At 45.2% G+C, this 27,500-nt stretch overlaps 1 long non-coding RNA gene and 1 other non-coding gene across 2 annotated transcripts; one reads left to right on the top strand and one right to left on the bottom strand.

The window, feature by feature from the left end:
- The first annotated feature begins 293 nt into the window (after positions 1-293).
- Positions 294-365, top strand: trnae-cuc (transfer RNA glutamic acid (anticodon CUC)). Its single transcript has one exon. It is a non-coding gene; the product is annotated as a tRNA-Glu (tRNA).
- Positions 366-429: 64 nt separating this feature from the next.
- On the bottom strand, positions 430-23,223 carry LOC132886994 (uncharacterized). The gene is made up of 3 exons (XR_009654758.1): positions 23,165-23,223; positions 22,448-22,592; positions 430-501 (listed from the first exon to the last, which is right to left on the bottom strand). It is a non-coding gene; the product is annotated as an uncharacterized LOC132886994 (long non-coding RNA).
- Between the last annotated feature and the right edge of the window lie 4,277 nt (positions 23,224-27,500).

The raw sequence follows: 27,500 nt of genomic DNA on the forward strand, positions 1-27,500 counted from the left end.
TAAAGGTTTAACTGGCATGTGGATGTAACTCCGTATTGTTGTACTTGACAAAGGTTTGCCAAAGTAATCCCGAGCCCATGTGGTTATATCAGCTACAGTGGTGCTTGAAAGTTTGTGAACCCTTTAGAATTTTCTATATTTCTGCATAAATATGACCTAAAATATCATCATATTTTCACACAAGTCCTAAAAGTAGATAAAGAGAACCCAGTTAAACAAATGAGACAAAAATATTATACTTGGTCATTTATTTATTGAGGAAAATAATCCAATATTACATATTTGTTATATAGTCCCTGGTGGTCTAGTGGTTAGGATTCGGCGCTCTCACCGCCGCGGCCCAGGTTCGATTCCCAGTCAGGGAACTACAACTTTGGGGCATGGTGGTGTAGTGGTCGCCTCACAGCAAGAAGGTTCTGGGTTTGAGGCCAGTGTGGGCCTTTCTGTGTGGAGTTTGCATGTTCTGTCTGTGTGGGTTTCCGCTGGGTGCTCCGGTTTCCCCTGCAATCCAAAGAAAGACATGCAGTTAGGTTGACGTGGGGCGGCCTTGGGCTGAGGTGCCCTTCAGCCAGGTACCTGACCCCTAAGTGCTCCCCGGGTGCTCAGGTGTGGCTGCCCACTGCTCTGAGTGTGTGTGTGTTCACTGCTTCAGATGGCTTAAATGCAGAGGATGAATTTCACTGTGCTTGAAATGTGGATGTGACAAATAAAGGTTTCTTCTTCTATCTGTGAATGGCAAAAGTATGTGAACCTTTGCTTTCAGTATCTGGTGTGACCCCCTTGTGCAGCAATAACTGCAACTAAACATTTCCGGTAACTGTTGATCAGTCCAACACATCGGCTTGGAGGAATTTTAGCCCATTCCTCCGTACAGAACAGCTTCAACTCTGGGATGTTGGTGGGTTTCCTCACGTGAACTGCTCGCTTCAGATTCTTCCACAATATTTCAATTGGCTTAAGGTCAGGACTTTGACTTGGCCATTCCAAAACATTAACTTTATTCTTCTTTAACCATTCTTTGGTAGAACGACTTGTGTGCTTAGGGTCGTTGTCTTGCTACATGACTCACCTTCTCTTGAGATTCAGTTCATGGACAGATGTCCTGACATTTTCCTTTAGAATTCGCTGGTATAATTCAGAATTCATTGTTCCATTAATGATGGCAAGCCGTCCTGGCCCAGATGCAGCAAAACAGGCCCAACCCATGATACTACCACCACCATGTTTCACAGATGGGATAAGGTTCTTATGCTGGAATGCAGTGTTTTCCTTTCTCCAAACATAACGCTTCTCATTCAAACCAAAAAGTTCTATTTTGGTCTCATCTATCGACAAAGCATTTTTCCAATAGCCTTCTGGCTTGTCCACGTGATCTTTAGCAAACTGCAGACGAGCAGCAATATTCTTTTTGGAGAGCAGTGGCTTTCTCCTTGCAACCCTGCCATGCACACCATTGTTGTTCAGTGTTCTCCTGATGGTGGACTCATTAACATTAGCCAATGTGAGAGAGGCCTTCAGTTGCTTAGAAGTTACCCTGGGGTCCTTTGTGACCTCGCCAACTATTACACGCCTTGCTCATGGAGTGATCTTTGTTGGTCGACCACTCCTGGGGAGGGTAACAATGGTCTTGAATTTCCTCCATTTGTACACAATCTGTCTGACTGTGGATTGGTGGAGTCCAAACTCTTTAGAGATGGTTTTGTAACCTTTTCCAGCCTGATGAGCATCAACAACGCTTTTTCTGAGGTCTTCAGGAATCTCCTTTGTTCGTGCCATGATACACTTCCACAAACATGTGTTGTGAAGATCAGACTTTGACAGATCTCTGTTCTTTAAATAAAACAGGGTGCCCACTCACACCTGATTGTCATCCCATTGATTGAAAACACCTGACTCTAATTTCACCTTCAAATTAACTGCTAATCCTAGAGGTTCACATACTTTTGCCACTCACAGATATGTAATATTGGATCATTTTTCTCAATAAATAAATGACCAAGTATAATATTTTGTCTCATTTGTTTAACTGGGTTCTCTTTATCTACTTTTAGGACTTGTGTGAAAATCTGATGATGTTTTAGGTCATATTTATACAGAAATATAGAAAATTCTAAAGGGTTCACAAACTTTCAAGCACCACTGTACGTAGTTATGTTACAGAGCCAGGTAGCATACTACAGAGGGTAACTGAGAAAGCCAAGCACACATACATATAAAGGGAAATTTCATACATATTTTGCAAGTATTTTACAGGGAAATTGTTCATAATTTATTAGCTGAGAATGCACCAGAAGCCACCAGAAGGAATGTAAATTTCAAAATGTTTTGCATTGTAATGCATTAGCGTGCCAAAGGCTTTCCCGCTGCAAATTCCAGAACCGCCTACTCCTTTTTTCGCTGGCTACTTCAGATTTTCTGGAGAACCCTGGTGGTATTTCTATGTTTTGTCCACTTGTAGTCAAGGAGTTGCTGAATGAAAAAATTGGCATCTTTATGCATTGGGCCTATGCTATCATGGTGTTATCTACTGTCTAATCTCGAACAAAACTTAGGCAAGGATAAAAAATGGCATATTTCTCTCACAGTTTACTCAGGCGTAGTAACAGTCACAGTGTTACTGACACTGGAAAAATATTTTCAATATTTCTGCATAAACATGACCTAAAACAACAACAGATTTTCACACAAGTCCTAAAAGTAGATAAAGAGAACCCAGTTAAAAAAATGAGACAAAAATATTATACTTTGTCATTTATTTATTGAGGAAAATGATCCAATATTACATATCTGTGAGTGGCAAAAGTATGTGAACCTCTAGGATTAGCAGTTAATTTGAAGGTGAAATTAGAGTCAGGTGTTTTCAATCAATGGAATGACAATCAGGTGTGAGTGGGCACCCTGTTTTATTTAAAGAACAGGGATCTATCAAAGTCTGATCTTCACAACACATGTTTGTGGAAGTGTATCATGGCAAGAACAAAGGAGATTTCTGAGGACCTCAGAAAAAACGTTGTTGATGCTCATCAGGCTGGAAAAGGTTACAAAACCATCTCTAAAGAGTTTGGACTCCACCAATCCACAGTCAGACAGATTGTGTGCAAATGGAGGAAATTCAAGGTCATTGTTACCCTCTCCAGGAATGGTCGACCAACAAAGATCACTCCAAGAGCAAGGCGTGTAATAGTCGGCGAGGTCACAAAGGACTCCAGGGTAACTTCTCAGCAACTGAAGGCCTCTCTCACATTGGCTAATGTTAATGTTCATGAGTCCACCATCAGGAGAACACTGAACAACAATGGTGTGCATGGCAGGGTTGCAAGGAGAAAGCCACTGCTCTCCAAAAAGAACGTGGACAAGCCAGAAGGGTATTGGAAAAATGTTTTGTGGATGGATGAGACCAAAATAGAACTTTTTGGTTTAAATGAGAAGCGTTATGTTTGGAGAAAGGAAAACACTGCATTCCAGCATAAGAGCCTTATCCCATCTGTGAAACATGGTGGTGGTAGTATCATGATTGGGGCCTGTTTTGCTGCATCTGGCCCAAGATGACTTGCCATCATTGATGGAACAATGAATTCTGAATTATACCAGCAAATTATAAAGGAAAATGTCAGGACATCTGTCCATGAACTGAATCTCAAGAGAATGTGGGTCATGCAGCAAGACAACGACCCTAAGCACACAAGTCGTTCTACCAAAGAATGGTTAAAGTTTTGGAATGGCCAAGTCAAAGTCCTGAGCTTAATCCAATCAAAATGTTGTGGAAGGACCTGAAGCGAGCAGTTCATGTGAGGAAACCCACCAACATCCCAGAGTTGAAGCTGTTCTGTACGGAGGAATGGGCTAAAATTCCTCCAAGCCAGTGTGCAGGACTGATCAACAATTACCCGAAACATTTAGTTGCAGTTATTGCTGCACAAGGGGGTCCCATAAAGAGAACTGGGTTCTCTTTATCTACTTTTAGGACTTGTGTGAAAATCTGATGAGGTTTTAGGTCATATGCAGAAATATAGAAAATTCTAAAGGGTTCACAAACTTTCAAGCACCACTGTAAAAATCAGCCATTATCTAATTCCATTCATCGTGTATGTTTGTGCTTGTCCATAAACTTTCATACTGTATTCCACACCAGGCTGAGGAAGGGTCATAAATATGCACACTCTCTAACAGTGTTATGTTCTTCTGTTATGTGTTGCTGTTGCCAATTTTAGATAAATTCCTGTATGTAGTGAATGAAATAGCTTAATATTACCAGACACATGGCAGTTAAGCTTCATGTGAATGTTTGTATCTGCTTGCATCTGCTACTGTCTCTAGCAGCATCTTCATTCTCTTCAATAATGAGACATGGTGGCAAACAGAAAGCTCCAGTTTCACAATTAGGTATGAATATGTAGAATATTAACCTCATTTTGATGTCACCACTTTTCTAGAAAGCAATGTGAGTCAGTGACTTGCTAGTGTCACCATGTCTGACAGGGGAGAGAGTATGCCGTCTCTCCCACCCACACATGGAGAGCATGGCCAATTTTGCTCTCTTTGGCTCTTGGCCATGGACTGGTTGTGGCAGGTGAAGTCTTTTTTTTAACTCTAGTTATTCAAGTAATTGAATAACAATTAGTGTTAAATGTAAGCTTATGGGCGGCACGGTGGTGTCGTGGTTAGCGCTGTTTCCTCACAGCAAGAAGGTCCGGGTTCGAGCCCCGTGGCCGGCAAGGGCCTTTCTGTGCGGCAGGGCCGTGCAAAGACCTTTGGAGGGGCAGGGGCTCAACATTCAAAAAAGGGCACCTGGAACAAATTTTTCACACAAGTTAACTTTATTCAAAACTAAATTTCAAATGCAACTGAACATTCTGTGTGTGTGTGTGTGTGTGTGTGTGTGTGTGTGTGTGTGTGTGTGTGTGTGTGTGTGTGATCCATCTAAATGCTGCAGTATTCTTCAAAGCAGCAGTCTTCGGTTTGCCATGTTCTTGAAAATGTCTATGACAACATTGTATTCAATATGGATATCTTTCTCAGTTGCCAGCAGAAGAAGGTCTGACAGCCTAGAATATGTTGTGGACGTCGTCATTCAGCCTTAAGTTTTCGAAGCTGCTAGAATATGTTATTAACGCCGTCGTTCAAACTAAAGTTTCCGAATCTGCCACACTGAAAAAAATGGCCTGTTAAATTAACACAAAAAAATCTTGTACATCGGTTGCACTTATTAAAATCATATCCACTAAGACCAATTAAGTCATGTTCTGTTTGACTGAACATGACTTAATTGGTCTTAGTGGATATGATTTTAATAAGTGCAACCGATGTACAAGATTTTTTTGTGTTAATTTAACAGGCCATTTTTTTCAGTGCACGTTAATGAAATGGATGGAGCAAACGGTTTAAATATAGCCTAGGCGGCTTCATTAAATGATAAACAACCCTACGCATTTACTGTTGTGTTCTAAGCTGCACAATATTGCATGTTCAGATAAGAAATGAAAGGAGACTTTCAGTGTGACCTTACCATGCTGTTCCTCGCACTGTCTTCCACTGTCAACCGCCTGCATGCGCTTTCTGCACAGAGGTTCACTGAATGCATGACGTCACGGATTGATGCCCGCATTTACATAGAAAAACGTTATTTTATAAATCTATAATTTCATATATTATTGTCAAATTGTAGAGAATATTGATGTTGGAGCTAACTTATCTTTTACAAATATTAAAAAAAAAAAAAAAAAAAACAACAAAACAGTCCCTATGAAAAGGGCACTTTGGACAGCAAACAGAAAAGGGGCAGGGGCTAGAGCACCTGTAGCACCGGTTCATTGCACGTGGGTGCTGTGCGGAGTTTGCATGTTCTCCCTGTGTCCCCGTGGGTTTCCCCCACAGTCCAAAGACATGCAGGTTAGGCTAACTGGTGACTCTAAATTGACCGTAGGTGTGAATGTGAGTGTGAATGGTTGTCTGTGTCTATGTGTCAGCCCTGTGATGACCTGGCGACTTGTCCAGGGTGTACCCCGCCTTTCGCCCGTAGTCAGCTGGGATAGGCTCCAGCTTGCCTGCGACCCTGTAGAACAGGATAAAGCGGCTAGAGGAGATGAGATGAGAAGTTAACTGTACTATGGGTCCTTTATTCTGTTTTCCTAGTTAAAATAAGTTGTAAAATAAAGGAGCCCTTTCAACACCCAGAAGGAGCCCACATACAGCTCATGAAGGACCCTTCATTTATCCATGTCACTGTCCCTCATTTAACACACATGAGCATGGGTGTCAGTTTGTTTGGAAAAGTACTGCTGACGATGATGGGTTTGATGTGTTCACACTTTTTTTCAGTGGGCCGTATACAGCCAACGGATGTAAATGACATCCTGAGAACTGACTTCTCAAAAATGCGGTAGAGCTGACTTTGACAGTGAAATAAGCCTGTGAGAAGAAAAAAAAATCTTCCCAGCATTCTGATTGGTGTGGGGCTCCAAACCCTCTTAATCAATTTGCATAAAGAGTATCTTATTTCAGCACAACTGTGTGGAGCGGCACACTCTCCCATACTCTCCCCACTCTAAGGGCAGACGCAGCACCACAAATCACTCACCAAAGATTAGGGTGTAAAGCATGAATTTGGTAGGTAAGAGATAAATCATGGTGTTTTTTCAGATAGAAGAGACCTTAAAAATAGGAATCCATCCATTTTCTGTAGCCGCTTATCCTGTGCAGGGTCGCAGGCAAGCTGGAGCCTATAGAGATCTTGCAGTCACGTGACCGGAAAGTACATAACCCCCATCTTGTCGGTCAAAAACACCGCTGAATACTGCTGCACTTGTGTACAGAATGGATCAGTTTCAACCGACGGACTACACGGCTCATTTTTCTAATGAACAGATAACTAGATATATGTCTAAAATAAACGATCTACAGATTTGTGACCCTTATGGCTTACCGGATGGAGTTTTCACGACCGGATTTTGAACTGCCAGAGGAATACCCGGACGTGTATAATTACCTCATTAACTTTCCCTCGCTGTTCAGTGGTGAAGCACTGCGTGCTTATAAATCTCTGGACAGTTATCTTTACAGAAATTCAGGATTTGTCAGCGACTCAGATGTGGCATCTTGTAAACAAGAATCCTCATTGGACGGGTAAGTCACTTAAGTATTGAGTATAGCACTGACCAGCCAATTATAGAATAGAATAAGGTAATTCCAGTTGTAATTCCAAATCGTCTGTCTTGTTTACATGGATCTGGCGTTGGAGAGGTAGAGGCTTGGCAGTGGAGGTTTGAGTGGCTGTTTTCTGAGCTTAGTCAACAGGCCGCTCTGCCTGTAGCCTCACTTTTGCTTCCGCTCCCGGCGCCGCCTCCTTCGCTTTGCTTCCGATAACAATCCATGGAGACCCCGCTGGTCTCGCTATCTCGTCCGGAATGTTTTTTTTTTTCTCGTCCGGAATGTTGTGCATGCGATGGAAATCGCTACAAACCGTCATTTTCTGCTGGAAACCAATGTCCAGTAAGTCCATACGGTTGTAGTGGATATTGAAGTCCGGTACAGACGAACAACACGCAAAAATACACACAAAAAACATAAAAAACGTGCACAGGTAGGGAGAGCTTGTAGCCGCAGCCGTTGTAGTAGAATTGTATATGGTAGGGTTTTCCAGAAGAAAAGGTAGAAGTAAAAGCAGAAGTAGAACCAGAAGTAGAAGTAGAAGGCAGAATATGGCGTTTGACCGACAAGATGGCGTCTGTCACAATCTGGATCGGCTGTGACTTCACATGCAAGTGCTCCATAGACCTCTTGCAGTCACGTGATCGGAATGTAAACCGCCATCTTGTCGGTCAACAACACAGCTGAATACTGCTGCACTCGTGTACAAAATGGATCAATTTCAACCGACGGACTACACGGCTCATTTTTCTAATGAACAGATAACTAGATATATGTCTAAAATAAACGACCTACAGATTAGTGACCCTTATCGATTACTGGACTGTGGCAGCGGGGGCGTGGTCAAGCACCGGTCTGTGACAGGAGGGTGGAGCCGGGGAAGGTGAGTGGCAGAATCGCGACACCTGAGGATAATTAACCTGTGTTTGTGTGTGTGTTTTCCCAGTAACCGCTCCCTATTTAAGGAGGCAGAGAGAGAGGAGAGGGAACGCAACCCGGGACCAGACGAGTGTGTGTGTGTGTGTGTGTGTGTATGAATGAATGAATGAATGAATGAATGAGATTACGGAAACTGAAAAGTTATAAAAATAAATCGCCTTGTCTGCCTCCAAACGTTGTCCTGCCATCCTCTGTGCTCCACCCACACTCGATACGCGCTACAGTGGTGCCGAAACCCGGGAAAAGGTGGAGCACCAACACAGCAGCCCCATGGAATCCTCCCCGTTCGCGGACTTGGTCCACGCCCTCGCCACGGCTCAGCAGAGCCAGCACCAGGCACTTGTCACGCTCCGAAAGGAGCAGGAGCGCCGCTTTGAAGCCCTGGTGCTGGCCCAGCAGGAAGATCGAGAGGCGTTCCGGCGTCTCCTCGCGTCGGCGGGGTCCACCAGCGCCCCGGCCGCGGGCCCGTCTCCCCTCACCGTGACCAAGATGGGCCCGCAGGACGACCCCGAGGCTTTCATCACATTGTTCGAGCAGGTCGCCGAAGCCTCGGGGTGGCCGATGGAGCAGCGCGCGGCGCGCCTCCTCCCCCTCCTGACGGGAGAGGCGCAGCTGGCCGCACTACAGCTCCCCGCCGACCGCAGGCTGGCCTACGCCGACCTTTGCCGGGCTGTCCTCCAGCGCGTGGGGCGCACGCCGGAGCAGCAGCGCCAGCGCTTCCGCGCGCTGCGGATGGAGGAAGTCGGCAGCCCGTTCGCGTTCGGCCAGCAGCTCCGGGACGCCTGCTGGCGGTGGCTGAGGGCCGAAGATCGCGACGCCGAGGGAATCATCGACCAGGTGGCGCTGGAACAGTTCATCGCCCGCTTACCAGCTGGAACCGCGGAGTGGGTCCAGTGCCACCGCCCGGCGTCGCTGGATCAGGCCGTGGGACTGGCGGAGGATCATCTGGCAGCTGTTCCGGCAGCAGGACAGCGGACGACAGCATCTTCTTTCTCTTCTTCTCTCTCTCTTTCTCCCCCCCCTCCTCCCGTGTCCCGTCCTCGCCCCATTCCCCCACCGCGGAGGCGGGGGCCGGCTCCACCCCAGCCGGCCCGCCGCACCCGTGGTGCCCTCCCGTTTCTCCCTTCTGTGTCTGTCTCTCCCCCCCCCTCAGGTGAGTGAGCCCCAGAACACAGCTGCAGAGGGAAGGCCCGGGCCGGTTTGCTGGCGCTGCGGGGAACCGGGCCACCTGCAGCAACAGTGTGCAGCGATGGAAGTGGGGGTGGTGGTGCGGATCCCCGATGCGCCAGAGGCTGCCCTCGATTGGGCCGGAGCGTATCGCATACCGGTAAGTGTACAAGGGGCTACATATCAGGCGTTGGTGGATTCAGGTTGCAATCAGACCTTGATCCGCCAAAGCCTGGTGCAAGACGAGGCATTGGGGGGAGCACAAGGGGTGAAGGTGTTGTGTGTGCACGGGGATATTCACAGCTACCCGTTGGTGTCGGTCCACATACATTTCAGAGGGGAGAAATCGATAGTGAAGGCGGCGGTTAATCCTCGCCTTACCCACTCTTTGATCTTGGGGACTGATTGGCCGGGATTTCGGGGTTTAATGGCACGCCTAATAAAGAGTGGGTCCTGCCGGTTAACAGGGGAGGGTCCCGGTGTCGCTTTGGCTGGAGCTGCGGTCGCAGAGCCGTCTACGTCATCTCCGCGACAGAGTGAGGAGCCACCGGCCCCTCCTCTTTCTATTGGGGAATCCCTCGCAGATTTCCCACTGGAACAATCGCGAGACGAGACTCTGCGACATGCGTTTGACCAAGTGAGAGTAATCGATGGTCAGACGCTCCAGCCGGGCGCCACCCCGTCCTTCCCCTATTTTTCCATTTTGAAGGATAGGTTATACCGAGTGACGCAGGACACTCAGACAAAAGAGCGAGTCACCCAATTGCTAATTCCAAATTGCCGCCGGGAATTGGTATTTCAGGCGGCTCACTTTAATCCCATGGCTGGACACCTCGGGCAGGATAAGACACTCGCCCGGATAATGGCCCGATTCTATTGGCCGGGGATTCGCGGCGACGTCCGTAAGTGGTGTACGGCGTGCCGCGAATGCCAGTTAGTAAATCCAGCGGCCATTCCAAAAGCGCCCTTGCGCCCCCTACCATTAATCGAGACCCCGTTCGAAAGAATTGGGATGGATCTCGTCGGGCCATTAGATCGGTCAACACGAGGGTACCGCTTTATATTGGTTCTGGTGGACTATGCAACGCGATACCCGGAAGCGGTGCCTCTTCGCAATATCTCAGCACGCAGTATTGCGGAGGCCCTCTTCCACGTCATCTCCCGGGTTGGAATCCCGAAAGAGATTCTGACTGACCAAGGCACCTCGTTTATGTCACGAACACTGAGCGAACTGTATGGGCTACTGGGTATTAAGCCGATCCGCACCAGCGTTTATCACCCACAGATGGACGGTTTAGTTGAACGGTTCAACCGCACCCTCAAGAATATTATCAAAAAATTCGTAAGTGAGGACGCACGTAACTGGGATAAGTGGCTCGAACCCTTGTTGTTTGCAGTGCGAGAGGTCCCCCAAGCCTCCACGGGGTTCTCCCCGTTTGAATTATTATATGGGTGTAACCCGCGTGGCATCTTAGATGTACTGCGGGAAAATTGGGAGGAGGGACCTTCACCGAGCAAAAACGAAATTCAGTACGTTATGGATCTGCGCGCAAAACTCCACACGCTCACCCACCTAACTCAGGAGAATTTGCGGCAGGCCCAGGAATGGCAAGCCCGCCTGTACAACAAGGGCACGCGCCTTAGAGAGTTCACTCCGGGAGATAAGGTACTCGTCCTGTTGCCCACGTCGAGCTCCAAATTAATCGCCAAGTGGCAAGGACCCTTTGAGGTCACACGGCGAGTCGGGGACGTCGACTATGAGGTTAGGCGAACGGACAGGGAGGGGGCGCTACAGATCTACCACCTCAATCTGCTGAAACTCTGGAACAAGGAGGTCCCCGTGGCGTTGGTGTCGGTAGCTCCGGAGAAGGTGGAGCTGGGGCCGGAGGTCCAAAAAGGGTCATTGGCATCACGTACCTCTCCGGTCCCCTGTGGAGACCACCTCTCCCTGACCCAACTCGCGGAGGTCGCCCAGTTGCAGGCCGAGTTTTCGGATGTGTTCTCGCCCCTGCCCGGTCGCACTAACCTCATAGAACACCACATAGAGACGCCCCCGGGGGTGGTAGTGTGGAGCCGTCCTTATAGATTACCCGAACACAAAAAAAAGGTGGTTCGGGAAGAACTTCAGGCCATGCTCGAAATGGGCATCGTCGAGGAGTCCCACAGTGACTGGAGCAGCCCGGTGGTCTTGGTTCCCAAGGCCGACGGCTTGGTCCGGTTCTGTGTGGACTATAGAAAAGTCAATGCGGTGTCTAAATTTGACGCGTACCTAATGCCTCGTATTGATGAGCTGCTCGATCGACTAGGCACGGCTCGCTTTCACTCGACACTGGATTTGACGAAGGGATATTGGCAGATCCCCTTGACTCCATTATCCCGGGAAAAAACGGCCTTTTCCACACCGTTCGGCTTACACCAGTTCGTCACACTTCCTTTTGGGCTGTTTGGGGCGCCCGCTACGTTTCAGCGGCTGATGGACCAGGTCCTCCGGCCCCACGCCACCTATGCGGCCGCTTACCTAGATGATATCATCATTTATAGTAATGATTGGCAGCGGCACCTACAACACCTGAGGGTCGTCCTTAGGTCGCTGAGGCGGGCGGGACTCACTGCCAACCCGAAGAAGTGTGCGATTGGGCGGGTGGAAGTACGGTATCTGGGCTTCCACTTGGGCAACGGGCAGATGCGTCCCCAAATTAATAAGACAGCAGCGATTGCGGCCTGCCCGAGGCCCAAGACCAAAAAGGGGGTGAGGCAGTTCCTGGGGCTGGCTGGCTACTATCGTAGGTTTATACCTAATTATTCGGACGTCACCAGCCCGCTGACTGACCTCACTAAAAAGGGGGCGCCAGATCCGGTCCAGTGGACGGAGCAGTGCCAGCGGGCTTTCTCTGAGGTAAAGGCTGCACTGTGTGGGGGGCCACTTTTACACTCCCCTGACTTCTCTCTCCCTTTTGTGTTGCAGACCGATGCGTCGGACAGAGGGCTGGGGGCCGTTTTGTCCTAGCAGGTGGAGGGGGAGGACCGCCCGGTCCTGTACATCAGCCGGAAGCTGTCAGTGCGTGAGGGGCGCTATAGCACGATTGAAAAAGAGTGCCTGGCGATTAAGTGGGCGGTCCTCGCCCTCCATTACTACCTGCTGGGGCGCTCTTTCACTCTCTGTTCGGACCACGCGCCCCTCCAGTGGCTCCACCGCATGAAGGATGCCAACGCGCGGATTACCCGTTGGTATCTGGCACTCCAACCCTTCAACTTCAAGGTGGTCCACAGGCCGGGGGCGCAGATGGTCGTAGCGGACTTCCTCTCCCGTCAAGGGGGGGGGAGTCGGCTGCGGGCCGGACGAGCGCCCGGCCTGAGTCGGGCGGTGGGGGTATGTGGCAGCGGGGGCGTGGTCAAGCGCCGGTCTGTGACAGGAGGGTGGAGCCGGGGAAGGTGAGTGGCAGAATCGCGACACCTGAGGATAATTAACCTGTGTTTGTGTGTGTGTTTTCCCAGTAACCGCTCCCTATTTAAGGAGGCAGAGAGAGAGGAGAGGGAGCGCAACCCGGGACCAGACGAGTGTGTGTGTGTATGAATGAATGAATGAATGAATGAGATTACGGAAACTGAAAAGTTATAAAAATAAATCGCCTTGTCTGCCTCCAAACGTTGTCCTGCCGTCCTTTGTGCTCCACCCACACTCGATACGCGCTACACGGATGTAATATAGTTTTCATATAGTTTTCACGACCGTGTCAGTGGATATTGAACTGCCAGATAATTACCTCATTAACTTTCCCTCGCTGTTCAGTGGTGAAGCACTGCGTGCTTATAAATCTCTGGACAGTTATCTTTACAGAAATTCAGGATTTGTCAGCCCCCCTCAGATGTGGCATCTTGTAAACAAGAAAATAACAATCCTCATTGGACGGGTAAGTCACTTAAGTATTGAATACTAGCACTGACCAGCCGATTATATAATAGAATAGAATAAGGTAATTCCAGCTGTAATTCCAAATCGTCCATCTTGTTTACCATGGATCTGGCGTTGGAGAGGTAGAGGCTTGGCAGTGGAAGTTTGAGTGGCTGTTTTCTGAGCTTAGTCAACAGGCCGGCTCTGCAGCCTCGCTTTTGCTTCCTCTCCCGACGCCGCCTCCTTCGCTTTGCTTCTGATAACAATCCACGGAGACCCCGCTGGTCTCGCTATCTCATCCGGAATGTTGTGCATGTGATGGAAATCGCTACAAACCGTCATTTTCTGCTGGAAACCAATGTCCAGTAAGTCCATACGGTTGTAGTGGATATTGAAGTCCGGTACAGACGAACAACACGCAAAAATACACACAAAAAACATAAAAAACGTGCACAGGTAGGGAGAGCTTGTAGCCGCAGCATCCCCATCATGTGCCGCCATATCCACTATTATGGTTGAATATTTTATATTATCAGTTAGATCAAGTATCAGTAGTCTATCACTATTACTGTATATATGGTATACCTGATAGCAGCAATCCATTTTGCACGCCTGTCAGGGTCCCGTGGCAGCCTACTGTCAAGTGTATATGAGCATCATGGGTTTCCCACACTTGAAAGGGAAGGACTCGAACACAGGATTCCACTCGTCTTATGTTTTATTGATTTTCAGTGGAGTTGACGTTGTAGTAGAATTGTATATAGTAGGGTTTTCCAGAAAAGGTAGAAGTAGAACCAGAAGTAGAAGTGGAACCAAAAGTAGAAGGCGGAAAGGCGTTTGACCGACAAGATGTCGTCTGTTTACAATCTGGATTGGCTGTGACGTCACATGCAAGTGGTCCATTCCAGCAGACTATGGATGAGAGGCGGGGTACACCCTGGACAAGTCGCCAGGTCGTCACAGGGCTGACACATAGACACAAACAACCATTCACACTCACATTCACACCACGGTCAATTTAGAGCCACCAGTTAACCTAACCTGCATGTCTTTGGACTGTGGGGGAAACCGGAGCACCCGGAGGAAACCCACGCGGACACGGGGAGAACATGCAAACTCCGCACAGAAAGGCCCTCGCCGGCCACGGGGCTCGAACCCAGACCCTTCTTGCTGTGAGGCGACAGCGCCTAAAAATAGGAATATATTACATTTTTAAAATCTTAAAAATCCATTGTGCCAAAATTTTATAAAAACATATTCAACTGTGCAGTTGATATGTTGGTTAAGGGTAGAAACAACCATGAGGCAGGGCAGATTAGTATGGTATTGAGTGTATTAGTTAATATGGTAGGAAGGTGTTTGAGTGGCAAAAGCAAACAAATACAAATGAAGTGCACAATAATATCCAATCACATTATACTGCATGCCTTAATTTGGACATACAGGGTATAAACAAAACTTTTAGTGCAAAGGTTTTAGCACCCTATTTTTTTTCGTACAAACTTGTTACAGATTTCTATTTCATGACTTCTACATTATTGAGTCAGTCCAAAAACATTTTAGAGTCCAAACGTTCATTTTCCAGCACAAAATTAAATGTTACAGAAAAAAAAGTTTGTATCTGAGCAGCATATTCCATAAGAGAGCACTTTTCAGATTAAAAAAGAAAACACAATGAAGGCTGCTGGGTTTTGGTGCAAAATTAAAGTGCCATTCCACTATTGGATGTATTCTTTGGCATAAAATACAATATATTTTATGACAACATGACTAGACAGAGAAATCTTTTAGCTTCAAAATGATATATCAAACATAATTTTTTGACAACGACAAGTATATTAATTTTGCGACCAAAGTCACCTACCCTTTTAATTTCCGCGCGGTAGTGAAACGTGATGTCATCGGCAGGTTCCCCTTCTTGTGTACCACGTGTCGGTCTATTTTTAGACCAGGAAACCCCCAAAGTGAGAGAGTCATTTCTCCTCGTATATGGGGGCCAAAAAAATTGCAAAAAATTGAGTTAATCTTTCAGTTAGCTAGATTTAATGGTATTAGCTAGATTTGTTGGTATTATTTTTATCGCGTTCTATCCGCCATTGCTGATAATATGTGCCACGTCACACGTCACGTGGTACACAAGAAGGGGAACCTGCCGATGACATCACGCGCGGAAATTAAAAGGGTAGGTGACTTTGGTCGCAAAATTAATATACTTGTCGTTGTCAAAAAATTATGTTTGATATATCATTTTGAAGCTAAAAGATTTCTCTATCTAGTGATACCATTTACATATGTTGTCAAAATATATTGTATTTTATGCCAAAGAATACATCCAATGGTGGAATGGCACTTTAAGAAGCAAGTGTGACAGTCAAAGTGTCCAGAAGAACTGTGGCTGGTTCTGCAAGATGCTCAGTAAAACTTATAGTTCATTTCCTTATAAAACTGCCCAAACTGCACCTGAGACTGCTATTATTTATTTATTTATTTATTTTTTAAGTAAAGGGTCGTCTCACACCAAATATTGACTTTGTTTCATTTGTCATGGCTTACTGCTGTTTATGGTATTTTTTTAAATGTTGAAACATTTAATTTCATTATTTTAAGCCATTTTTGGTCTACAGCATTTTGCACAGCACTGTATGTCTATCTATCATCTATATCACTAATTCACTGGGGTCACAGGGAAGCTGGAGCCAATCCCAGCTGATTTCGGGTGAGAGGCAGGGTGCACACTGGGCAGGTTGCCAGTCTATTGCAGGGCTAACAACCATAAATGTCTATGGGCAATTTAGAGCAGCCAATCTGCATGTCTTTGGACTGTGGGAGGAAACCTAGGCAGGCATGAGTAGAACATGCAAACTCCATCCAGAAAGGATGCGAGGTTTGAAACCAGACCCATCTTGCTGTGAGGCGACAGTGCTAATCACTAACCACTGCACCACCGTATGCCCACCATATGTTAAGGTAAACCATGTAGTGCAGTGTATTCAGACTTTTTCACTATTTTCATTCTTAGTGATGGACCAATCAGTGCCTTTGCTTGTTATAAATATGTGAATGAAAAGTCATTAACGGCATAATTCCTTACAATTACAGGACCTTTTTCAAATCACATTCTTGAAACAAGTAACAATCACGAATGACAACTGTAATTTATTTATTTATTTATTTATTTATTACAAAAAATTATGATCCACACTCAGCAATTCAGAGGATCTCGTTCTCAAAAGGAGCCCCATCCTCTTCTAGGAGACACCAGTGCAATTATTTTTTCTCATTACTCTTCCACATCTGTATGCTATAAAGTCAAGCAGTACTAAAGGATGTGTTGAAAGGATCTTCAGCACAACCATCAGACAATCTTTATCTCATTAATGTTTTTAGCTTTAAGCCTATAGTATGAAAGTAGAGCTGTGCAATATATCGTATTTTTATCACGATATCGATATTGGTGTCAAACGATATCAAAATTCATAATATCGATATGAAACGATTTTTTGTCATTTACGTCATATTTTTGGATGTGGGACTGGGTAATGTAAAAATGGCATCTACGGAAGAAAACAAGCACAACAATATTAGCACATATCCAGCTTGCTAGCTGTGTTAGATGTGTTAAACCGTGTGGATTTAAGTGGAATAATTGCAAGTCGTCCTGTGGTCAAGGCAGCGTTTTAAGGTAAGGCAATTTGGTTATTAATGTTGCCCGCCGCGGCATGTTTACTTGGGTTCATTTGATTTTGACTTGTGCATCTGCAGCTAGCATCATGCTTTGAAGTAGGTTCTGCTAAGGACGGGTTTATTGCGCGATGTAGACAGACTCAGATGTAATTACATTGTTTTTAAAATTCCGTGCGCTTAAAACGGTGTCCCCCTGCTAATCATGTAGCCCTAATCATGTGTTGCTTTTACTTTTCTTAATGGCGAGTGAAATATCTCTGCAAATGGTATTTCAATGCTGACATGCCAAAAAGATAGCGGAGTCCACATTTGGAAGATGAAGGAAGAGAAGCCTATTTTCATGCATGTTAATTCTTAAGGACTTGTCTCTATATTGTGCGTGTTTAATGTTGGTGTCTTAACAACACACAAGCTTACGTTGTAGTGTGTGTGTGTGTGTGTGTGAGAGAGAGATTTTATCCTTGGCTGGCTACGAGCCAGCGTGGACGTTACGCAGTAATCACTGGTAATACCAGCGCTGGCTCCATCCTCTGTGATCGGAAATGTTGAGTGAGGAGAACGTGAGCCTTGTGCAGGCTATAGGACCTATGCAAAGTACGCGCTTGCACAGTAAATAGTTTAAGTAAAAGGCGTTTCAGGGTACAACGGGAAGGGTTGACAGGTAGCCTATGAGGCCTGTACTATAAAAATGTGGCCCGGTGCCTCAGGTGTTGATGATCAGGGCTTTAAAAAAAGGTGTATAAATATCGTTTTAAAAATCGCGATATCGATATTTACTGAAAAAATCGTGATATCGATTTTTTCCAATATCGAGCAGCCCTATATGAAAGTGAAAATTTCCACTGAATAGTGAATGAGACGACTTGAGCGTAAACTGATTTCAGTAAGTGCAATCTTTAGGCTACCCCGGTGAGACAATCCATGGCCATTTTGAGGGTATCTCTATGGTACCATCTAGAGCAGTTTCACAGCAAATTGTAGGTTCGGTATGTGGGCCATCCTCAGCAACAGCAAGTGATTCTCAGGTGAAGAATGCTCCAAGAAGAGGTAAAGCATCTGGAGGCCAAATAGAGTCAGGATCATCAAACATCTCATCAGGCAGCAGGAGCCACATATGTGCCATTTATTTCACATTTACTCTGGGACAAATCATAATCCAGCCACTGGGGGTGCATAAGCGTACCTTTGGTGCCGGTCCCAAGCCTGGATAAATTGGAGAGGGTTACGTCAGGAAGGGCATCCGGCATAAAACTGTGCCAAATCTAACATGCGGATTGAAAAGAATACCATACCGGATCGGTCGGGGCCCGGGTTAACAACGGTCGCCTCCGGTACTGTTGGTTAGTATACTACTGTTGCGCCAAAACGGAGAAGGAAAAAGACAGGGGGGAGGCATGTTAGGAGAGAGCATGAAAGATGGAAGGGAAGGAGCTTAGAATTGAGGGTAGGAACACTGAATGTGGGAACACTGACTGGCAGAGCGAGAGAGTTAGCAGGTATGATGGAAAGAAGGAAGTTGGACATTTTGTGTGTGCAGGAGACGAGGTGGAAAGGAAGCAAGGCCAAGAACATTGGAGGTGGATGCAAGTTGTTTTATTATGGAGTGGATGGAAAGAGAAGTGGTGTTGGTATTGTTTTGAGGGGAGAGTTGGTCAACAATGTGATTGATGTGAAGAGGGTGTCAGATAGAGTGATAGGCATGAAGTTGGAGATTCAAGGAGTGGTAATCAATGTTGTGTGCGTGTATGCCCCACAGGTTGGATGTGAGAATGAAGAGAAAGAGTCTTTCTGGGAAAAGATGGATGAAGTGGTAGAAAGTATACCGAGGGAGGAACCCTAACCCTGCCCCTCCTCCCCCCTCTGCCCCCTGCCACAGATTCTGCTCGCACACACCCCTGACGTGTCATCCTCACAGTCCCCCCCCCCCAAACACACACACACACATACATCTCAACGTTCATTAACACACTGAACTCAGGGACCGTATATCTCACTTTACCTTGCTTATTTGCACTATTCCGCACTACCTCACCTTAACAGCTGCTAGTTTCTTTATACTGCTTATTTCATGTTTACCTGCTATACCTCAAGTGCCCTTGACTGTTTGTTTATTTGCACCAATTTACGTGTGTGTGTATGTATGTATATATGAGTGTTTAGTCTATGTCTAGTTCTTATCTAGTGTTTATACTGTTTATATTGTTTGTTTGAGTGTTTAGTCTATGTCTAGTTCTTATCTAGTGTTTATACTGTTTATATTGTCTGTTTGAGTGTTTAGTCTATGTCTAGTTCTTATCTAGAGTGTTTATACTGTTTATATTGTTTGTTTGAGTGTTTAGTCTATGTCTAGTTCTTATCTGAGTGATTATACTGTTTATATATTTTTTTTCAATTATTCTGTTTTTATTTATTGCATTGCCTGTTTGCACCGTGGGTCAGAGAGGACTGAAATTTCATCTGTGCTGTATGTCAAGCATGTATAGCATATTTGACAATAAAGTTGACTTGACTTGACTTGATAGGAGCAGATTTCAACAGACATGTTGGCGAGGGAAACAGAGGAGATGAGGACGTGACGGGCAGATATGGTGTAAGAGAGAGAAATGTGGAAGGGCAAATGGTGGTTGATTTTTCAAAGAGGATGAATTTGGCAATAGTCAATACATACTTCGAGAAGAAAGAGCAGCACAGGGTGACGTTTAAGAGTGGAGGAAGATCTACACAGGTGGACTACATACTCTGCAGAAGGGGTAACCTGAAGGAGATTGGAGACTGTAAAGTGATGGCAGGGGAGAGTGTAGCTAGACAACATCGAGTGGTCGTGTGCAGAATGAGCTTAAAAGTGAAAAAGAGGAAACGTGAAATAGTGGAGCCGAAGATTAAGTGTTGGAAACTAAAAGAGGCTGAACATCAGAAGGAGTTTAGGGAAGAAATGAGACGAGCATTAAGTGGTAATGGAAGTCTGCCAGAAGATTGGAATACTACTGCTATATTAGTAGCAAGGAAGGTGCTAGGGTGGTCATCGGGAAGGAGGAAGGAAGACAAGGAAACATGGTGTTGGAACAAAGAATTGCAGGAAATTATAAAAGAGACGAGGTTAGCAAAGAAGAATTGGGATGATCAGAGAGACGAGGAAAGCAGGTGGTTATATAGAAAGAGATGAGACAGAAGGCAAAAAGTGCAATAGCAAAGGTGAAAGCAGATGCATAACAGGAGTTGTACGAAAGACTGGAGACCAAAGGAGGAGAGAAAGACCTGTACAGACTAGCTAGGCAGAGAAACATGGAAGCGAGGGATGTACAGCAGGTAAGAGTGATGAAAGATGTAAATGGAAATGTGCTAACAAACAGAGTGTATTAAGAAGGTGGAAAGAGTACTTTGAGGATTTATTAAATGAGGAGAATCCAAGAGAGAAAAGGTCAGATTCATTGGAGACAGCAAATCAGGAAGCAGAGTTGGTTAGTAAGGGTGAGGTGAGGGCAGCCATGAAAAGAATGAAGACTGGGAAAGCAGTCAGACCAGATGGTATCCTGATTGAGGCTTGGAGATGTTTGGGTGAGACGGCTGTGGAGTTCCTAACGAGATTGTTTAATAAGATCCTAGAGAATGAGAAAATGCTAAATGAATGGAGAAAGAGTGTGCTAGTCCCAATATACAAAAATAAGGGAGATGTACAGAGCTGCAGTAATTACAGAGGGATAAACTTGATGAGCCACACCATGAAGTTATGGGAAAGGGTATTGGAGGCGAGATTGAGAAGAGAGGTAGCAATCTGTGAACAGCAGTACAGGTTTATGCCAAGGAAGAGCACATTGGATGCAATTTTTCCTATAAGAATGTTAATGGAGAAGTACAGGGAAGGCCAGAGAAAGCTACATTGTGTGTTTGTAGACCTGGAGAAGGCATACGATAGATTGCCGAGAGATGAGTTATGGTATTGTATGAGAAAGTGTGGAGTGAATGAGAAGTATATTAGAGTGATGCAAGACATGTATGAGAACAGTGAAACAGCAGTGAGGTGTGCAGTTGGAATGACTGAATGGTTCAAAGTGAAGGTGGGACTTCATCAAGGATCTGCTTTGAGTCCTTTCTTGTTTGCCATAGTGATGGATAGCTTGACGGGCGAAGTGAGGCAAGAGTCACCATGAAATGATGTTTGTGGATGATATTGTGATATGTGGTGAAAGTAGAAAGGAGGTTGAGCTGGGTTTGGAGAGATGGAGGTATGCATTGGAACGAAGAGGAATGAAGGTGAGCAGTAGCAAAACAGAATACATGTGCATTAATGAGAATGGGGATGAGAGTGTAGTGAAGATGCAAGGAGGAGACGTAAAGAAAGTTGGTGAATTCAAGTACCTGGGGTCAACTGTGCAGGAAAATGGGGGCCGCAATAGTGAGGTGAGAAAGAGAGTGCAGGCAGGGTGGAGCAGTTGGAGAAGGATTTTGGGAGTCATTTGTGATAGGAAAGTCCCAGCAAAAGTGAAAGGTAAGATGTATAAGAGAGTAGTGAGACCAGCTGTGATGTATGGATTGGAGACTGTCCCCTTAAAGAAGAGACAGGAGGCAAAGTTGGAGGTGGCGGAGTTGAGGATGTTAAGGTTTGCGATGGGAGTGACAAGGTTGGACAGGATAAGGAACGAGCACATCAGAGGGACAGCACATGTGGAGAGCTTGGGAATTAAGCTAAGAGAGATGAGACTGAGATGGTATGGGCACATCCTGAGAAGAGATGCAGAGCATGTTGGAAGGAGAATGTTGAGGATGGAGCTGCCAAGCACACGAAAACGAGGAAGGCCAAAGAGGAGATACATGGATGTGGTGAAAGAGGACATGAAAGTGGCAGGTGTGGTAGAGAAGGATGCGGAAGACAGGGAACAATGGAGACGAAAGATCCGCTGTGGTGACCCCAATCGGGAGCAGCCAAAAGAAGAAGAAGAAGACGATGACGACTCTGGGACAAATCATGCTGGCTGTATGAAAACAAACTGTAAACGCAACTCAGTTTATTCACATACAACCAAATTACACATTTAACTCAGGTCAATTCAATGATTTTTTTTAGTGTATTTTCATAACAAACACTAATTTCTGGATTTACTGGTCATAATGATGACGTCATGTTGCCAAACGAGTGTCCTGAATCAATCCTTGCAATATATATCTGAAAATAAAACATCCACACGATTTCTGTATTTATTTTCCTGCTCTTTCATTTTTATTTATTCATTTATTTTCATATTTTTATTGTTTATTTTTTATTCATTTTGTTATTCTTTTTCAACATTTATTTTCTTATTCTTTTGCAGATTTATTCTTTTTTTATGGCACTTCTGTGACTCCATAGGGTCATGTGATGGAGGCTCACATGTAAAAGTTCACCTAGATAAAATCTGCAGAAGTTTTGAGTAACTGCTAGCAAAAGTGCATCTTTCACATCCTGTATCTGTTCCCCTTCTGTTCGCTTTGCCACCTGCAGCTTTTATTTGATGTGAACATTAAACACTCAAGTTTGAACCTCTTTTACCCCATGGCTATGTTTTATAGGAGTGTGAGAGACAGCGGATGAATTGCAGCAAACTGAGGTCCGGGTATGATGAGATGAAGGAGTCTCTGATTTACCTTAACACTTTAGTGAGGGTTGAGTTTCCCTCCTTATGATGAATCATGACCACTATTGTAGAATGTGAATGTGTGGTGCTCTGGCTGAAGCGAAGGAGAAACATCATAAGTCTTTGGAGTCAATTGCTGGTACCAGGTGGAGACACTGCAGGACAGGGTGTAGGAAATGGGGATCCTGATTCAGACTCAGAAGAAGCATGATGAGGTAAAACATCACAAGCAAGAACATAAGCAAGAAAAGCCTTGCATTAAGTAGTTCCATTAGAAATAACATGAGGACTTTCCAAATTAATGCTGCATAATGACTTGCACCACAGGCTATATGTACTTAACCAACATGAAAATTGTATTTTCAAGTTGCTAGATTTTTTTTCCGCAGATGTGCACATTAAGCACTCATTTGCATCTCTTTTGCCCCATGCCCGTATGTTAGAAGTGTGAGCAAGAGCGGCAGGCTCACGAAATTCTCCAATCTGAGCGACAAGAAATGACGAAGAGATTAACATTATGAAAGACTATGAAGAGTATAAACACTCTGAAGAGTTATTAATGCTAAGCTTTTCTTGTCAGTAAGCTACGATTGCTGTCATAAACTGTGTGTCAGTTATAGGACCAACAAACAAACAAACACAGTATCTCTGGGCATTCCAAACAGCAAAAATATGAATATTTTGACATACATTAAATCTGGATTTTTTCACAAAAAACATGGCATACCTCTTGGATCCAAAGTGACAAGTGGCTCCAAAACAGATTAAATCTGGATTAAATCTGAACCTGAAGAACAGGAAACAGTGTAAGCAGAACTGGATCAACATCATAATCATCTCCAGTGTGAGGAGTGAATGAGAGGTGAAAATAATAAAAATGTAACACAAATTTAATGTGGTGTTACATTAAAGTTGTTACTATGGTGTTTCTTAGGGCCGATTGGATGAAGTAGTTTTTGATTATCCCAATCACACACATACGGTGGTGCTTGAAAGTTTGTGAACCCTTTAGAATTTTCTATATTTCTGCATAAATATGACCTAAAACATCATCAGATTTTCATACAAATCCCAAAAGTAGATAAAGAGAACCCAGTTAAACAAATGAGACAAAAATATTATACTTGGTCATTTATTTATTGAGGAAAATGAGCCAATATTACATATCTGTGAGTGGCAAAAGTATGTGAACCTCTAGGATTAGCAGTTAATTTGAAGGTGAAATTAGAGTCAGGTGTTTTCAATCAATGGGATGACAATCAGGTGGGAGTGGGCACCCTGTTTTATTTAAAGAACAGGGATCTATCAAAGTCTGATCTTCACAACACATGTTTGTGGAAGTGTATCATGGCACGAACAAAGGAGATTTCTGAGGACCTCAGAAAAAGCGTTGTTGATGCTCATCAGGCTGGAAAAGGTTACAAAACCATCTCTAAAGAGTTTGGACTCCACCAATCCACAGTCAGACAGATTGTGTACAAATGGAGGAAATTCAAGACCACTGTTACCCTCCCCAGGAGTGGTCGACCAACAAAGATCACTCCAAGAGCAAGGCATGTAATAGTCGGCGAGGTCACAAAGGACCCCAGGGTAACTTCTCAGCAACTGAAGGCCTCTCTCACATTGGCTAATGTTAATGTTCATGAGTCCACCATCAGGAGAACACTGAACAACAATGGTGTGCATGGCAGGGTTGCAAGGAGAAAGCCACTGCTCTCCAAAAAGAACATTGCTGCTTGTCTGCAGTTTGCTAAAGATCATGTGGACAAGCCAGAGGGCTATTGGAAAAATGTTTTGTGGATGGATGAGACTAAAATAGAACTTTTTTGGTTTAAATGAGAAGCGTTATGTTTGGAGAAAGGAAACCACTGCATTCCAGCATAAGAACCTTATCCCATCTGTGAAACATGGTGGTGGTAGTATCATGGTTGGGGCCTGTTTTGCTGCATCTGGGCCAGGACGGCTTGCCATCATTGATGGAACAATGAATTCTGAATTATACCAGCGAATTCTAAAGGAAAATGTCAGGACATCTTTCCATGAACTGAATCTGAAGAAAAGGTGGGTCATGGAGCAAGACAACGACCCTAAGCACAGAAGTTGGTCTACCAAAGAATGGTTAAAGAAGAATAAAGTTAATGTTTTGGAATGGCCAAGCCAAAGTCCTGACCTTAATCCAATCGAAATGTTGTGGAAGGACCTGAAGTGAGCAGTTCATGTGAGGAAACCCACCAATGTCCCAGAGTTGAAGCTGTTCTGTACGGAGGAATGGGCTAAAATTCCTCCAAGCCGGTGTGCAGGACTGATCAACAGTTGCCGGAAATGTTTAGTTGCAGTTATTGCTGCACAAGGGGGTCACACCAGATACTGAAAGCAAAGGTTCACATACTTTTGCCATAAATATAAATAGTCCTATGGTGTTTCCTAGGGCTGATTAGAAGAGATTGTGATACTGATCTGTCTGATTTTAATTCTTCTGGTTTTAATTTGTCTGATTTGCCCAAGTTATCCTTATCTTCAAGTGTTTCTGGGAATAAGAAGGTTGTTGAGTCTTACTCGACCACATATATCCTTTAACTGACATATACCACCAGTAAAAAGTCAAACTGATCTCAATTTTAAAAAGCCAGTTGACTTTACAAATTCAAGGATATTTGTTCAAAATAGTGCACATTTTGGGCAGTACGGTGGTACAGTGGTTAACACTGTTGCCTCACAGCAAGCAGGTCCCAGGTTTGGTCAACTGGGGCCTTACTCTGTGGAGTTTGCATGTTCTCCCGGTGCCTGTGTTGCTTTTTTATCTGGGTGCTCTGGTTTCCTCCTGCAGTCCAAAGACATGTGAATTTGGTCAACTGGCTACTCTAAATTGCCCATAGGTGTGAATGTGAGTGTGAATGGCTGACTATCTCTGTGGTGGGGTTTACATTAGACCGTATCAGCGGATCATCAGATTAACATTTTTAAAAACGATTAGCATGCACACAGCAACGCCAATACACGATTAGCGTGCACACAGCAACGCCAATACATGGATACGCTAATCACATGACTAATTCGGCACGCAAGTTGAAATGTGTCAGTGCGGCTCATCGCTTCCTCCTCAGCGGCTGCGCTCCAAATCACTCCGCCCTGAACAGCGAGTGCCCTCTGGAGGGTGCGCACTCCGGCCCTGCGCAGCTCACATAGCGCTCGAGTTAAGCGCACGAGCAGTGATTCGGGACTGAGCCGCTGTGCGCAAGTCACTTACCACTTGCAAGTGGAAGGATGGCAAGCCTAAAGACAATCATAACTACACAATGGGCAGTATTTGCATCAGTATTTGCAGTATTTTCATACTTTTATACTCTTTAATGAAAGGTGATACAAGGCGGAAGTCCGCGCCGTTTTTCAGCAGTCGCGTCACATGACCAACGCCAGCGAATCAGGAAGGTGGATGTCACAGTGACGTTGTCCAATGACGACGCCAGCTAGAGCTCAGCACAGCGTATCCGCGTATTCTCAATGTTTACACAGCACCGGACCAGACACAATCTGGATTGAATACGTGGACCCTGGCGGATTCCCGTTTCCCGGCGTTTCCAGGCGTTTTAATGTAAACGGACAGTGCATCCACGAAGAAAACGACACAGATACGGTCTAATGTAAACTTGGCCTATGTTAACCCTGTACTAGCCTGGTGACCTGTCCAGGGTGTACCCCACCTCTCACACAATGTCAACTGAGATCAACTCCAGCTCACCCAAGACCTGCAATGGATAAGCGATGAGTGATTGAATTAGTGCATATTTCATCATTTATCACCATGTGTCCTTCAGCATTTTCTCCAAAAGTGGTCCACCTTGGAGTAGTGCCCCAGCAGCTGGAGTTAGTCACCATAGATACCTCCCTCACTAACTGGGGAGTTGTGTGGTGACTGATACCCCCTTTTCACCAACGTGAACCAGGTGCTAATTTTGGGCTGGTGCTAGTGCTGGTTTGGAGCTGGTTCAACTTGTGAGCATTTTAAAAACTGGTTTGCTTTTCCACAGGATAGAGAACCATATCCTTATATCACTTTATATGTGTCTGCTTTCCCAGCCACTAGCCAACCATGCTAGTGCTGCTAGCCTAACATAAGCAGTTCTTGACTCTAGACTAGCAAAGATTTGGTGCTGCTCTGGAACCAGTTTTCCTGGCTGAGAACCAGTTCCTTGGCTGTCAAAATGTGAAGAACTGGTTTGAGATAAGGCACCAGCTCTGAACCAGACTTGGAACTGCCTTGGTGGAAGAAGAGTAACAGTAGCACAGGGGGTAAGTGAGGCCTCAGTATGAGGAGCTGATGGCAGTCTAAACACCTCAAATACCCTAAAATTCATATTCCACATGTAAGATGCTTTTTTTCCTGGGCTTTTTGGACAATAGTAATCCGCCTAGGATCAGTGCCCCACATAAGAGATAAGACATCTTGATTATACAATGAGATATTTGGAGCAAACCAGTAGATGCATTATAGTGACAGTAGGCAAGTGTTATCTATATAATAAGTGGCAAAGGTTGTTTGTTTATTTTGAGCAAACATTGCCATTTCTCAACGGATTTTCACCAAATTTGGCAAGTAGGTCCTGGGATGACCCGGAATTTTGCAGATATAAACAAAATTCATGTACGGGCCCGGCAGCATGGTGGTGTAGTGGTTAGCGCTGTCGCCTCACAGCAAGAAGGTCCGGGTTTGAGCCCCGTGGCCGGCGAGGGCCTTTCTGTGCGGAGTTTGCACGTTCTCCCCGTGTCCGCGTGGGTTTCCTCCGGGTGCTCCGGTTTCCCCCAAAGACATGCAGGTTAGGTTAACTGGTGACTCTAAATTGAGCGTAGGTGTGAATGTGAGTGTGAATGGTTGTCTGTGTCTATGTGTCAGCCCTGTGATGACCTGGCGACTTGTCCAGGGTGTACCCCGCCTTTCGCCCGTAGTCAGCTGGGATAGGCTCCAGCTTGTCTGCAACCCTGTAGAACAGGATAAAGTGGCTACAGATAATGAGATGAGATGAGATGTACAGGCCCCAGGGAGGTCCCTGGGGAGCACAACATCC

This window comes from Neoarius graeffei, chromosome 5 (genome assembly GCF_027579695.1).
Source record: "Neoarius graeffei isolate fNeoGra1 chromosome 5, fNeoGra1.pri, whole genome shotgun sequence".
Lineage (NCBI taxonomy): Eukaryota > Metazoa > Chordata > Actinopteri > Siluriformes > Ariidae > Neoarius > Neoarius graeffei.